Here is a 14,684-nt window from a genome sequence, read left to right as displayed (position 1 = left end):
TCCTCTTTCACCACTATCCTGTTTCAGTGACCTGCTCTGTAGTCTGAAGTCCAGGTCAGTGAAACAATATGAGTGGACAAAAATGGTCATAAGGGTGCTTTTCCCTGTCAAGAGTAATACAAGAATAAGCATAGAAAAAAATTGCATCTAAAGGCTAAAGTGATATCAAATGAGTCTAAGTGGAGCAAGACAGGTCTGCCCAATTTTAACCAGCGTGTTTAATAGTGTCTGACCTGTTCAAAGAAGAATTTCCTTTCTGACCCCTTCATAGTTCATTGCTTGTAGCCTGGCACTATTCAGTGAGAATGGTCAGCATTTTCTCAAAGTATCATTAACTACTTGCTCATCATCACTTTGCACTCTAGGAGCCACCAAATAGCCTTTATTTAGGGTTACCATATGGCTCCAGAAAAAGAGAGGATAGCTTGAGATATCTGGGTTTTACTTCCATTGAACGCAATAGAAGTAAGTAAGGAGGATAGATAGAGACATTGCGTTCAATGGAAGTAAAAGTTTCAATCTGTCCTTTTTCTGGAGCCATATGGTAACCCTACATTATTATCTCTGGGACTTTTCAGGCATGTAATAGCCTACAGTATTATGTAGCACTATTTCATAAGTCAGGGGAGGGTATTCATCCTATGCAGAGAGCAGGGGCCCAGCAAATCCATATCTCCCTGCTGTAGTCACAGGATTGGGACACACATGTTTTCAAAATGCAATTGCAAGCTTCAGTTACTTTAAACATTACCTTGTAATTAGTTTTTCCACACAATACATCAACTCTTGCAATATTAGCAGAGAATGTGATGACAGCATTTAGCATAGCAGCCAGTAACATCAAATAGGCTGATAATGTCCCACTACATATATCCTAATGACTGCAGTTGGTAAAATCTACAGGATATGGGAAGGTTAGGCCTCATAATGTCCTTTTCAATCATTGGGATGATGCCAGGTACTGTACTTGTGAGCTGGATTAGCAATTGTAAACAGGATCTGGCCTTTGATGGACTGTTGGCCTGCCAGTCTGTCCACTGTTGTGCCCCTTTCAGCCAGTCTCTTAACAAGGCTGTTGGCATACCTCGAGCAGCTGCTGCAGGAGCCCCTGACCTTGTTGCTGCAGCTCATGCAACATGACTGAGACTTGCTGCAGGTGCTGCATTTGGGGCTCACAGGGAATGGGCACTGTAGGGGGTGCTGCCACAGCAGTAGGTCATTGGCCTTGAATGGGTAGCCCCTGAGGCCTCCTCCTCTTCACCCTCTAGAGGTGGCATGTCTGCCCAGGGGTCTTCCTCTATGGCTTGATATGGCACCTCCCAGGACCCCTGGTCCACCACCACCTCCTGGTCCTCGGCCTCCTGACCCTCCTCCTCAGCCTGCTGATGTTGGCCTGTATGAGATAAAAACATTGGGTTAGGGTGACCACATCATCATGAGTTGCATAGTAGTGCTGCAGAGGGCCAGGAGATGGAATGGCACCGGTATGTGGTTATTTTCAGGCACCAGGGAGTCAGGTCTGAAGGGTGACACCAATGAGATGACATAGCATAGAACCCTGATGGATGGCCTGACAGTGTGTGACAGAGGGTGGGGTGGTCCAGCGATGATGTACTGTCCTATATTCATTTCGCTTCTGTCATCTGATTTTGTGGTGTAGTAGTTTGGGCTGAGGTGTTGCAGTATCAAGGTTTGGGGGTTTGATACTCACTGTGGGTGTTTGTGGTGACTGTGTTTATTTTTTCCCCCCAGCTGCAGCAATGAACTATACAGTCTATGAGTGTGTGAAAGAATGTATCCTTTGGAACTGATGGTTACTGATGGATATATTCCTTTCCCCTTCCCACAATCCTTCCAATGTCAACTGATTGTTTGAGGTCTTAGGAACTGCAATTGCAGAGAAGAGGTAGGTGCATCGCATCTAGGACATGATGGGGGACCAGGGAGGTTGTAGGGTTACTATGTGTGTAGTGGCGTACCTAGCATATGTGACACCTGGGGCCCATCATTTTTTGACCCCCCTCCCCCATCTGTACGAAAAACAAGATTTTTAGTAACAAGCCACATGTCACACATGAGTACCTAGGAAAAGGCAGCATCTTACATACTGCAGTGAGAAATACAACAGCAATACACCCATTGTAAAACTAAACAAGCCAGACTAGTACAGATCAATCCTACAGTCAATCCTAACAGAAAACCATGTCTTTCGAACACACAGAACACAGAAAATACCTTTGCCTAGTATGGAATATGTCATCACAAACTAACCCCTCCCCCTTTTACAAAACTGTAGTGTGGATTTTAGCCACAGTGGTAACAGCTCTGATGCTCATAGAATTCTGAGCATCAGAGCTGCTACCATCACGGCTGGCGCTAATAAACGCTCCACAGTTTTGTAAAAGGGGGGATAAAATAGAAATACATAGACAAAGGTTAAATTGAACCAGCAAGAAGCTGGACTCTGCATACAATGCAACACCACAGAAACAGTGACACATATCTCCTAAAGCAATAAATAAATAGAAATTTTTTTTCTACCTTTATTTTCTGTGGTTTCTGCTTTCCTCATCTTCTTGTAACTCTCTTCCTTCCATCCACTGTCTCCCGTCTCTCTTCCCCTATATGGCATCTTCTCTCCTTCTATGCCCCTTCCAGAAACTGTATGCCTCCCCCTTCCATCTCTCCTGTCACCCCCATTGGTCTGGCATCTCTCTCCTCTCCTTCCCTCTCCCACACCTCTCCTCTGCAATCCCTTTCCCTTTTCTCCCCTCATTTTCCTTTTTAATTTATTTTCTGCATCTGTCTAGATTACATTCTTACTACCCTCTCATTAATGTTCTTTTTTACTGTCTATCTAAAGCTTGCCACCTCTTTCCCTCACCCCTCCAGTGTTTCACTAACTCAATCCTTTTCTCCCCATCATTTGCCCTCCTTTTATTTATCCCCTCCTTCCATCATGTACCCTCTTTCTCCAACCCTTCCATCTATTACCTTCTCCTCTCTCTCTGTCCACTTCCATCCAGCGTCTGCTCCCCTCTTTCTCTCCTCCCATTTCCTTCCTGCATTTGCTCCCTTATCTCTTCCATCTGCACTTCCATTCAGCATAGGCTCCCCACTACCATCCAATGTCTGCCCTTTCTCTCGCCATCCACCCCTCTTCAATCAGCATCTGCTCCCTTTCTCTCCCTCCAATATCCTTCACCCTTATGTCTCTCCCCTTTCTCTGTACATCAATTCTATCAGCCCCACCCTTCCATACCACCCTGCCCCCTTTCTTTCCCTCAACCACTCTTCCATTCCAGCAATCCAGCTCCTTTCTCTCCCTTCATGCAGCAAGGTCCCACGATGATTGTAGCTGCCGGCTGCCAGTCCACCCCACTCCAACGTACTTGCTCAGGAGCGGACTCAGCAGCCGCATGCTGGAAGGACCCACGATGACTCGTATGTTGACTCTGCTCCAGAAGAAGTAAGTTATGTCGGAGGGGGTGGACTTGGCAAACGCAGGGAGTTGTGCAAAGTCCGGCAATGACTGCGTCTGCCGGGTCCACCCCCTCCGACGTAACTTACTTCTTCCGGAGCAGAGCCAGCAGAGGAGTCAGCGCGGGACCTTCCTGCACCTCAGCATGGCTGCCGACTCTGCTGCAGAGAAAGTAAGTCAGAGGTAACATGACCATTTATTTTTTTCTTCAAAAAATTAATTAATTGACTGTGTATCATTTCTTTCTTTCTGCACTCAGGCCCATCAATTGTCCCTTTCTATTCCCTCCCTCCTTCCTTCCCATGTCCTTAGTGCCCCCAGTGCCTCCGTCCTGTGTCCAAAGTGCCCCCAGTGCCCCCGTCCTGTGTCCTTAGTGCCCCCAGTGCCTCTGTCCTGTGTGCTTAGTGCCCCCAATGCCTCCGTCCCGTGTTCACAGTGCCCCCAGTGTCTCCTTCCCATGTCCATAGTGCCCCCAGTGCCTCCTTCCTGTGTCTGTAGTGCCCCCAGTGCCTCCTTCCTGTGTCCATAATGCCCCCAGTGCCCCCTCCCCGTGTCTTTAGTGCCCCCAGTGCCTCCTTCTCATGTCCTTAGCGTCTCCATCCTGTGTCCATAGTGCCTCCAGTGCCTCCGCTTGTGTCCATAGTGCCCCCAGTGCCTCCGTCTTGTGTCCATAGTGCCCCTAGTGCTCCCATCCTGTGTCCTTAGTGCCCCCATTGCCTCCGTCCTGTGTCTATAATGCCCCCAGTGCCTCCGTCCCATGTCCATGGTGCCCGCAGTGCCTCTGTCCCGTGTCCATAGTGCCCCCGGTGCCTCCTTCCCGTGTCCATGGTACCCCCAGTGCCTCCTTCCTGTGCCCATAGTGCCCCCTGTGCACCCGTCCTATGTCCGTAGTGCCCCCAGTGCCCCTGTCCTGTGTCCTTAGTGCCTCCAGTGCCTCCGTCCTGTATCCATAGTTCCCCCAGTGCCCCCGTCCTGTGTCCTTAGTGCCCCCAGTGCCTCCTTCTTATGTCCCCCCACTACCTTCCAGATGTCTATCTCCCTCCCTCCCTGCCGCACTAAAGCCAGCCAGCTTGCCTGCCTATATCCTGCCCTCCCTGCCGCGGAAAAAAAAAAAAAGCGTCTCTCCCCTTCCTTTCCCCTGGTCGCGCCTGCAATCTTACCTCCCCCCGCCGACAAGTAGTCTTTCTGATGTCAATTCTGACGTTGGAGAGGACATTCCAAGCCAGCCAATCACTGCCTGGCTGGCCCAGAACGTCCTCTCCGACGTCAGAATTGACATTGGAAAGACTTCTTGTCGGCGGGGGGGGAGGTAGGATTGTAGCGGCGCAGCCGGGGGAAAGGAAGGGCAGGAGGACCTGGACCTGGCCGGCTGTGCACCCTGCCAAGCCGTGCACCCGGGGCAGACCTCCCCCCTGCCCCCCCTTGGTACGCCACTGTGTGTGTGTGGGGGGGGGTATTTACATTGAGCTCTGAGGTGCTGTCTCAGATGCCGGATGAGACATGGGTTCCTGTCTATACCAGTGCCTCAAGGACTGAAGATCCCTGTGGATCCCAAAGCACCTACAAAACACAAGTTGGTGAAGAATGGGGTCAGGTGATGGGCCTTCTTAGCTTCATATACATTATTATTACTTGTGACATGCCGTTCAATCAGGGCAGGATTAATTCGTCGAGGGCCCCTAGGCACACAAGTACACTGGGCACCCTGCCCCGCCCCACTATATATATATAGACATGCAGGACATTAGGAAAGTCCTGTTAGTACCAGGGTGCTCAGGGAGTTGTGTGATGTCTTAGCGGAACCGCTATCCACGCTCTTCAATCTCTCCCTTAGTACGGGTAACGTCCCGTTGGACTGGAAGACGGCTAACGTCATTCCACTCCACAAGAAAGGCTTCAAGATGGAGACAGCAAACTACAGACCGGTGAGTCTCACATCAATAGTGTGCAAACTAATGGAAACTCTAATCAAATGCCAATTGGATACGATCCTGAACGAGGAGAATCTACGGGATCCCCGTCAACATGGATTTACTAAGGGGAGATCCTGCCAATCCAACCTGATCAGCATCTTTGACTGGGTGACGAGGAAGCTGGATGTTGGGGAGTCCCTGTACATCGTATACCTGGACTTCAGTAAAGCATTTGATAGCATACCACACTGCAGGTTGCTGAGCAAGATGAGTTCTATAGGATTGGGCGACACATTGACGAAATGGGTTGGGAACTGGCTTGGAGGTAGGCTTCAGAGGGTAGTGGTGAATGGCACCCCCTCCAAAATGACGGAGGTAATCAGTGGAGTTCCGCAGGGCTCGGTCCTGGGCCCGATCCTATTCAACATCTTTATAAGAGACTTGGCAGAAGGGCTGCGAGGTAAAATAACATTATTCGCCGATGACGCCAAACTAAGCAATGTAGTGGGCAAAAGCACAACAGACATAAATTCAATGTCCGACAACATGATGCACGACCTACTCCTACTGGAGCGCTGGTCTAGGTCCTGGCAACTCAGCTTCAATGCCAAAAAATGCAAAGTCATGCACCTGGGCAGCCAAAATCCATGCAAGACTTACACCCTTAATGGCGAGATCCTAACAAGAACTGAAGCAGAACGAGACTTAGGGGTGATCGTCAGTGAGAACATGAAGACTGCCAATCAAGTGGAGCAAGCTTCATCTAAGGCAAGGCAAATCATAGGTTGCATACGCAGGAGTTTCGTCAGCCGTAAGCCTGAAGTCATTATGCCATTGTATAGATCCATGGTGAGGCCCCACCTGGAATACTGTGTGCAATTCTGGAGGCCGCATTACCGTAAGGATGTGCTGAGACTGGAGTCAGTCCAGAGAATGGCCACCCAGATGGTCTCGGGACTCAAGGATCTCCCGTACGAGGAACGGCCGGATAAGTTGCAGCTGTACTCACTCGAGGAACGCAGAGAGAGGGGTGACATGATCGAGACATTCAAGTATCTCACGGGCCACATCGAGGTGGAAGAAGATATCTTCTTTTTCAAGGGTCCCACGGCAACAAGGGGGCATCCGTGGAAAATCAGGGGCGGGAAACTGCACGGGGACACCAGGAAATTCTTTTTCACTGAAAGGGTGGTTGATCGCTGGAATAGTCTTCCACTTCAGGTTATTGAGGCTAGCAGCATGCCTGATTTTAAAGCCAAATGGGATAGACACGTGGGATCTATTCACAGAGAAAGGTAGGGGAGGGTCATTGGGGTGGGCAGACTAGATGGGCCGTGGCCCTTATCTGCCATCTATTTCTATGTTTCTATGTTTCTATGACATTTTGACATCATCAGGGACATTTTCTAGCACAATTAATGGGACGTCTACTTCAGATGTCTTGCAGGTCATATAAACAAAATACTTGGACATCCAGCAGAACAGGCTTTGAACAGCGATTTTCCATTCATCTAGATAGTTCATTTTCGAAATGTCCTGTTCTTCCTGGGGCCTTTTCGATTATGGTCTTTACATTTTGGATGTCCAAATCTGGACGTCCAGGATCGGACATAGATGTACTATCAAACATGGCCCTCAATATGTCTAATAAAAGCTCTAAAAATATTTAACTACAACTACCAAATCCTAATCCAAACTTTACAGTAATATATCCACAAATCAAAAGAAATCAACTCAAACTCTACCTGAAATCTGCATAAAAGAGCCTCCTTTGTACACTCTTTTGTCAGCGCGACGAGGAGGTGCACAATCCTCTAGTGTTGTGCCCGGCTTTAAATACTTTAATGTTCCCCTATGATGTCACTGAGGGGCAGAGTCAGTGATGCCCCACGTTGGGCTCAGCTTTGGGATGGGAAAAGCAATGTATTAAGATGTTGCAAAACAGCTGATCGGTAAGAGCAGAGCTCAGATGGTAATAGCTCTCTTAGTCTGCCTCTGTTGTCATGCCTAGCCTTAAGTGTCTCAACACCCCTCTATGACATCACCGATGAGCAGTCAATGATGTCCCAGGCTGGTCTTAGCTTCAGGATGGAAAGAGCAGTGCATTAAGATGTTGCAAAATAGCTGATCAGTAAGAGCAAAGCTCAGATGGTAACAGCTCTCTTAGTCTTCCTCTGATGTCGTGCCTAGCTTTAGATGCCTTCTTACCACCACACATGCTTTTATTATCTTCTGCCAACCTCACTACACTCAGGTTATCTCTCTCCTCAAATCACTTCACTGGCTCCCTATCTGCCTTCACATACAGTTCAAACTCCTGGTACTAACCTACACATATGTTCATTTTGCAACGCTTCAGTATTTCTCCTCTCTTGTCTCTCCTTACATGCCTCCCTGAGAATTCCATTCCTCAGATAAGTTGCTTTTATCTGTACCCTTCTCCTCCACTGCCAATTCCAGACTTTGGTCATTTCACCTTGCTACCCTGTATGCCTGGAATAAACTACCCGAGTCTGTGCATCATGCTCCTTCCCTTCCCTTGTTCAAAAGTAGACTGAAATACCCACCTTTCTGAGATAGCCTTCAACTCAGAACCCTATTCACTAGTATCAGACAATAAATTTGTTTCACATCTAACCCATGCTGAAATTCATCAAATATGGAGACCAAAAAAGTCTCCATCCCAGTTGTGTTTAGGGTTGTAATTAAAGTTAGGATAATGGTTAAGTTAAGTTTATGGTTTTGGTTAGGGTTAGAGGTAGGATGAGGGATAAAGTAGGGTTAGGATTAGAGCTCCAGTTAGATTTATGATTAGGATTAGGTTACAATAGCAGTTGAGTTTAGGGCTAGAGTTTACATTTACAGTTAGGGTTATGATTAGGAATAGGGATGCAATTAGGTTTAGAGTAAGAGTTATGCTAGCCGTTATTATTTGGGTCACACTTAGAGTTAGAACTGCAGTTAGATATGTAATTTAAAAGTTAGGGTTAAAGATAGGTTTGCCATTATGATCATGATTAAGGTTAGCATTAGGGTTAGTATAAGCATGGCAGTAAAGTTAGGGCTATTTTTCCAGGCCATATTGTACAAGAAGTGAGATTGGTGATCCTATAAGCATTAGAATAAACATTTCCTAACCAGGCAGTTTCTTTTGTCCACTGAATCTTACTAGATGGCCTTGAGAATGAATAATTTTTAATTTTCTTGTATATTGGAGATCTACTTTTAATGTAAGCCTTTTGGAATAAGGATTCATTGTACTTCTATATGTCATTGGATTCTTGTTCTTGGTTGAATTCCTCCTTCTGCATTTTTGATTGTGTCAGCATATTGAGTCTTCATTGCCATTATGACTGGAAGTCTCTTCCAAATGCCAAACAGGCTTTGCCAGTTTGAGAGTTCCTGATCTCATACAAGTGGCTCTGAAAATGGTAGAAGTAGAAAAGAGCTATTTGAGTAATAGGTGATATTGAAATTATCTAAAATTATATTCAATAGATTTTTCCTTTAAAAATATATTACTTTCTAAGTAGAAATGAAGAGAAACTAACTCAGATTACTGACACTTTTCAGATCCATAGAAACATGATGGCTGATAAAGGCCAAATGGCCCATCTAGTTTGCCCATCCAAAATAACCATTATCTCTTTCTCTCTCCGAGAGATTCCACATGCCTATTCCAGACCTTTTGAATTCAGACGCAGTCTAGGTCTCCACCAACTCTTCTGGGAGACTGTTCCATGCATCTACCACCCTTTCTGTAAAAAAGTATTTCTTTAGATTACTCCGGAGCCTATCACCTCTTAACTTCATCCTATGCCCTCTCATTGCAGAGTTTTCTTTCAAATTAAAGAGACTTGACTCATGTGCATTTACATTACGTAGGTATTTAAACGTCTCTATCATATCTCCCCTCTCTCGCCTTTCCTCCAAAGTATACTGATTGAGATCTTTAAGTCTGTTCCCATACGCTTTATGATGAAGACCACATACCATTTTATTAGCCTTCCTCTGGATTGACTCCATCCTTTTTATATCTTTAGGAAGGTGCGGCCTCCAGAACTGTACACAATATTCTCAATGAGGTCTCACCAAAGTCTTATACAGGAGCATCAATACTTCCTTTTTCCTACTAGCCATACCTCTCCCTATGCAAACTAGCATCCTTCTAGCTTTCGCCTTTTCAACCTGTTTGGCCACCTTAAGATCATCACATATAATCACACCCAAGTCCCGCTCTTCTTTCGTGCACATATGCTCTTCACTCCCTAATTTGTACCGTTCCCTCAGAATTTTGCAGCCCAAATGCATGACCTTGCATTTCTTAGAAGTGCTCTTAAGTTAAACTGACTGAGGGGACCCCCCCCCCTTGTGACTTTCTTGGCATGATAGAGGAAGGGTATGCCATTGCCTTCTACCAATGAATAGAAAGTTAAGTGACTTGCCCTAGGCCATAAGGAGCTAGCTGTGATTTGATCCTGGGTCTTCCATATCCCATCCATTTGCTCTAACCATTAGGTTGCTCCTCTACTCCACAGTACATTAAGGCCTTCTTTTACTATATAATGGTAGAGGTTTCTACCATGGCCCAGAGCACTAAATGCTCCGACACTCATAAGAATTCTATGAGCATAAGAGCATTTAGCGTTCCAGGCTGCAGTAGAAACCTCTACCAAAGCTTAGTAAAAGGGGGGGTAAGCTCAAGCTCTTTTAGAAACACTAAGCAACATTGTACTGAATGATCAAAAGATGGCATCAAGGCTCTACAGGAAATAGAACATTCCCTAGTAAACACAGACCTGCAGTCTACAGAGTGACCACAAGATAGCACCAGCACTCCATGCAGGATAGAACATTCTCTGGATAAAAAAAAGTTTACCACAAATACCAAATTGCACTGGGATGAGATGCAGAAGAAGATATTTATTTTTTCTATTTGCTCATTTGTTTAGCCCATTGTTCCAAGTGAGCCCAGAATGGATTGCAAGTGTACATTCACAATAAAGAGCAGCGTGGGTTTGAACCCACCACCCCAGGGTGCTGAGGCTGTAGCTTTAACCACTGCGCCTCACTCTCCCCCTTTTGGTATTTCTCAGGGGATTAGCAGCAGGCCCCATATTTTACACCCCTTGATTGCTTGTTTCTATGTGGGTGATCACAACGCCCAACTTCAAAACATTCAGGAAAGAACTGTAAAATCATACTATTCAAGAAATTTGTCAAATGATCTTACCAAATCATATCGACCATTCCCAGATCCCGACACATACTTTAGCTATCAACCTTGTAATCTCCCTGGGAATGCCCAGGCTAATTTCTCGTTCTAAACCACCTAGAACTGAAAGGTGTTGGCGGGATAGAAGACATCAGTGTAATGTAATGTAATGTGTATAAGGGCCAAGGCATAACATAAATGACATAATGACAATATACTGTAGACCTGACAAGATCTAACCTAATTTACAATGTAGCATCCGAGTGACAGTAGGTTGCACAGTTTTGTTTTACTGGAAATGGCATTTGTATACAGTAACTAAGATTTGGGCACAGGTCATTAAGGCGCTGGGATTATAAAGAGGAATATTTTCATGGCCCTCCTGAAGCTCCATTAAGGCAGGGAGGGAGTGAGGGACTAAGAAAGCAGTGGGTTGAGTTGAGAGATAAAAGAGTGCATAGTGGACACAAGTTAGGTAGGGGAAGGGAACTGGAAAGGGCAGGCTGCTTAGACCCTTACCATAAACTGACTCATACCACACCAGGAATGCTGTTGCTTAAAAGTACAGATTTATTATGAAGTAAATGGCAGCATATGAAAAAGAGAGCAGATTAACAGCATTCAAAGTGGAACAGAGTAGATACAGTTCTACACCCTGCAGAAATGCAGAAAAATACCCTGCTCTTCCTTATCTTACATGAATTGATATATTATTAGCCTTGCATTACAATCTGTTGGAAAGTTTCTGATTGGTTATTAGCATTATCATAAGTGATCAGTTGCTAGTCTGATTTGTTAGCATCATTAGCAAAATTTATTCCGTGGTTACAGATACATATAATTGGCTATGTCCCTAATTGACGTGAAGGTCATTAACATCTGCGTATGTCCTTAAAGCAGGGGTCTCAAAGTCCCTCCTTGAGGGCCGCAATCCAGTCGGGTTTTCAGGATTTCCCCAATGAATATACATGAGATCTATGTTCATGCACTGCTTTCAATGCATATTCATTGGGGAAATCCTGAAAATCCAACTGGATTGCGGCCCTCAAGGAGGGACTTTGAGATCCCTGCCTTAAAGCAATTTTCCATTTATGTATGTCGTTATCAGATTGGTTTGTTGACCAAAAGCCACCTAAAATTATCTACCCCTGACACCCTTCTGCTTGGGGCTTTTTCAGAGGTTATCCATGCATGACCTTCGCCCAATTCCAAGAATGGCCCCCATCCCATCCTGCCAGGTGCTGTGGTTTTGCCTACGTGCAGGCCAGCTTGTGCTCTTAATGTTCCATGAAACAAGGCAACTGTAGTTCAAATGTTATCTGTGTTATCTGATGTCCAAAGAGACTTTTACTCCATATGTAGTGGGGAACTGTCGGAAAGACAACCTTGTCACTTATCGCAGATGTCCAAGCTTTGCATCCTGTGCATAGGCCTCATGCCTGGCCTACTGTCCATTGTTTCACCTGTGGCCAGGGAATATAGGAAATACAGGAATCACTGCTGGAGGCCTTACACCTGTGTCTCTGTCTCTGTCTTCCAGCTGAGCACCAGTACTATAATTTTATTTCCATTCAGCAAGCACTGATCTGTGCTGTGTGGTAAGATCTGTGCTGTGTCTTACTTATCTTACTTACTTACTTATCTCAATCAGCAGAGGTTGGAGGAAATTGTCAAATGAGGTACAGAAACTATTCTTTAAAGTTCTTTAAAGTTAAAGTTAAATTGTCAAATGAGGTACAGTTTCTATTCCAGAGTTCTTGTAAAGATAAAGTTATGTTGACATCAAGCTTGGCCTGTTTTTAAGTCCTGTAGTCATGTCCCAAGAGGTTTTCAGGGAGGGGTCCAACAGGGATTCCCCTTCAGGACTATTGAGGATTGGCTGGGAGGGGGAAAATATGGATTGTATAGTTGGGTCAGTGTGAGCTAGAAGATTGTGGTGTAGATAAGCTGGGAGTAAGATGGCAAACTGTTGTGATGAGTTGGTGTTTGGGAGGAAGAGAGACTGGTGGGACTTTCAGTGCTACATCTTAGCTATTTCTTTTACCCACAAGTCCTCCCTATGTGTATATCACCTGTTGTGCAATGCATTTAAAGACAGCCTGGCCAGTTACGTTCACAACCCACCATGCTTTAATTTCCTTTATATGGACTTGGTTATTTGTACTGAGTTAAGCACCCTCAATCATTTCAAAAATTTGGCTCCTATGCAGGACTAGCATTAGGGGGCATGTTTTCCCCTTTTCTCCATCCTCATCCGGCATTCCCCTGGCCTTCCCGGTCTAACTTTAAAAAGTAATTATGCTCCACAGAGGATTGCTGGCACTGCATCGATTCTAACAGGCTGCCCGTGACTTCCACTGCACTTTCCCTCTGCTGTGGTTTGCCCAGACAGAAACAGGATGTTTCATCAGAGGTGGGGCAGACCGTGGCCGAGGGAGAGTGTAGCAGAGGCCACGGGCAGCCTGTTAGAATTGCCGCTGTGCCAGAAATCCTCTAAAGAACTTAATTACATTTTAAAAGTTAGACTGGAAAGGCCAGAAGGATGTTAGATGAGGGTGGAGACAAGGGAAAATCATGCTGGCTTACAAGGTCCCCCTGAAATAGCTGTTCGTGAAGTATACAGATGGGGAGGGGGTTCAAAGAAAGGGGGATATGCTGGACTGAGGGGGGGAGAGGTAAAGGGGAAGAAATAATGGGCCTGAAAACAGAGGAGAGGAAGAGAAATAGTGGACAATGGGATGGAGGGAAAAGAAAGGGAGAGAAGTTGGACCTGAGGGGTAGTGTGGAGGGAGGGGGAATAGAGATATTGGATAGGAGGGTAGTTGGGAAGAGAAAAGAAGAGATGGTGGACCCTGGAATGGTAAGGAAGGAGGGAGAGAGAGATGCTGGATGAAAGTGTAGTTGAGAAGAGAAAAGGAGAGATGGTGGATTCGCAGGTGGTAGGCAGGGAAGGAGAGATTCTGGATGAGAGAACAGTCTGGAAGAAAGATAAATAATTATCGACCTGGGGATGAGAGGAAGAGGGAAAATGTTAAGTTTGGGAGTTGGGGAGATAGATCCTGAACAATTAGATGGGGGGCAAAACAGATGCTGAATCAAGGAGTAGAAGGAAAAAGAAGAACAGAAAAGAGAAGAAATAATGTTGACCTTGGAGCAGGAGGGAAGAGAAGTGGGACAGGAAGATGCTGGGAGATGTCAGGCCATGACACTGGGCTGGCTACAAGAGAGGAGAGATGAACTCTGGAAATAGGGAGAGGTAAAAAAGGGGTAGCAAGATGATGAGTGGATGAGAATAGTGAGTACAGAGTAGAAATGTGGTCATGTGGATTCGATGGCAGAAAACAGGAGGCTGTGAAAGATGGAAAATGGGAGAGCTAGGAACTTAGAGGAGAAAGAAAATTGATAGGTAGCTGAAAATTAAAAAGGAGAAGGGTATGAGAGAGGGTGAGATTTGAATGGATGGACAGAAACAGAATAGAAAAAAAGGGAAGAATCAATATTAGACAGTTGTATGAGGGAACAGAACAAGAAAGAAGAGAGAAGAAAAAAATGGACAGCAGACAATTCTGGAAAGAGAATTAACAGAAGACTTACAAGAAAGCAAAAAAGAGAAACTGGAACTAAGATGATGGAAAAGCAAAATGTCCAGACAACAAAGTTTAAAAAAAAGTGTTTTATTCTGAATCTATTAACGCAAATATGTTAGCTTTAGAACATATTCACCAATATAATGCATTCAGGAAAACACAACCATGAGAAGAAATACCAAATGGTTAATCTGAAAAGTGGAGAAAAGACCTCAGTGTCACGTTGGATTTAGTAGGGAAAACTCAATCCTCCGGACAAGACAACTTCAAATAAAAATTTGAAGATATAGAAACATCCTTGGTCTAGAAAAACTCCACGTTCTATATTAGTTCTTTACTTGAGTAAAAATATTGTTCTGATAAGTAGCATTCATCTTTCAAAAGATATTCACTACATAATAGCAACAGACCATCTTCTTAATAAAACTCAAAGCAAAGAAATAATCAAAAACTTATCTGTAGCAGGAATCTCTTCTACAGTGTGTGTA

This window comes from Geotrypetes seraphini, chromosome 5 (genome assembly GCF_902459505.1).
Source record: "Geotrypetes seraphini chromosome 5, aGeoSer1.1, whole genome shotgun sequence".
NCBI classification, from domain to species: Eukaryota; Metazoa; Chordata; class Amphibia; order Gymnophiona; family Dermophiidae; genus Geotrypetes; species Geotrypetes seraphini.
This window is presented reverse-complemented; position numbering follows the sequence as displayed.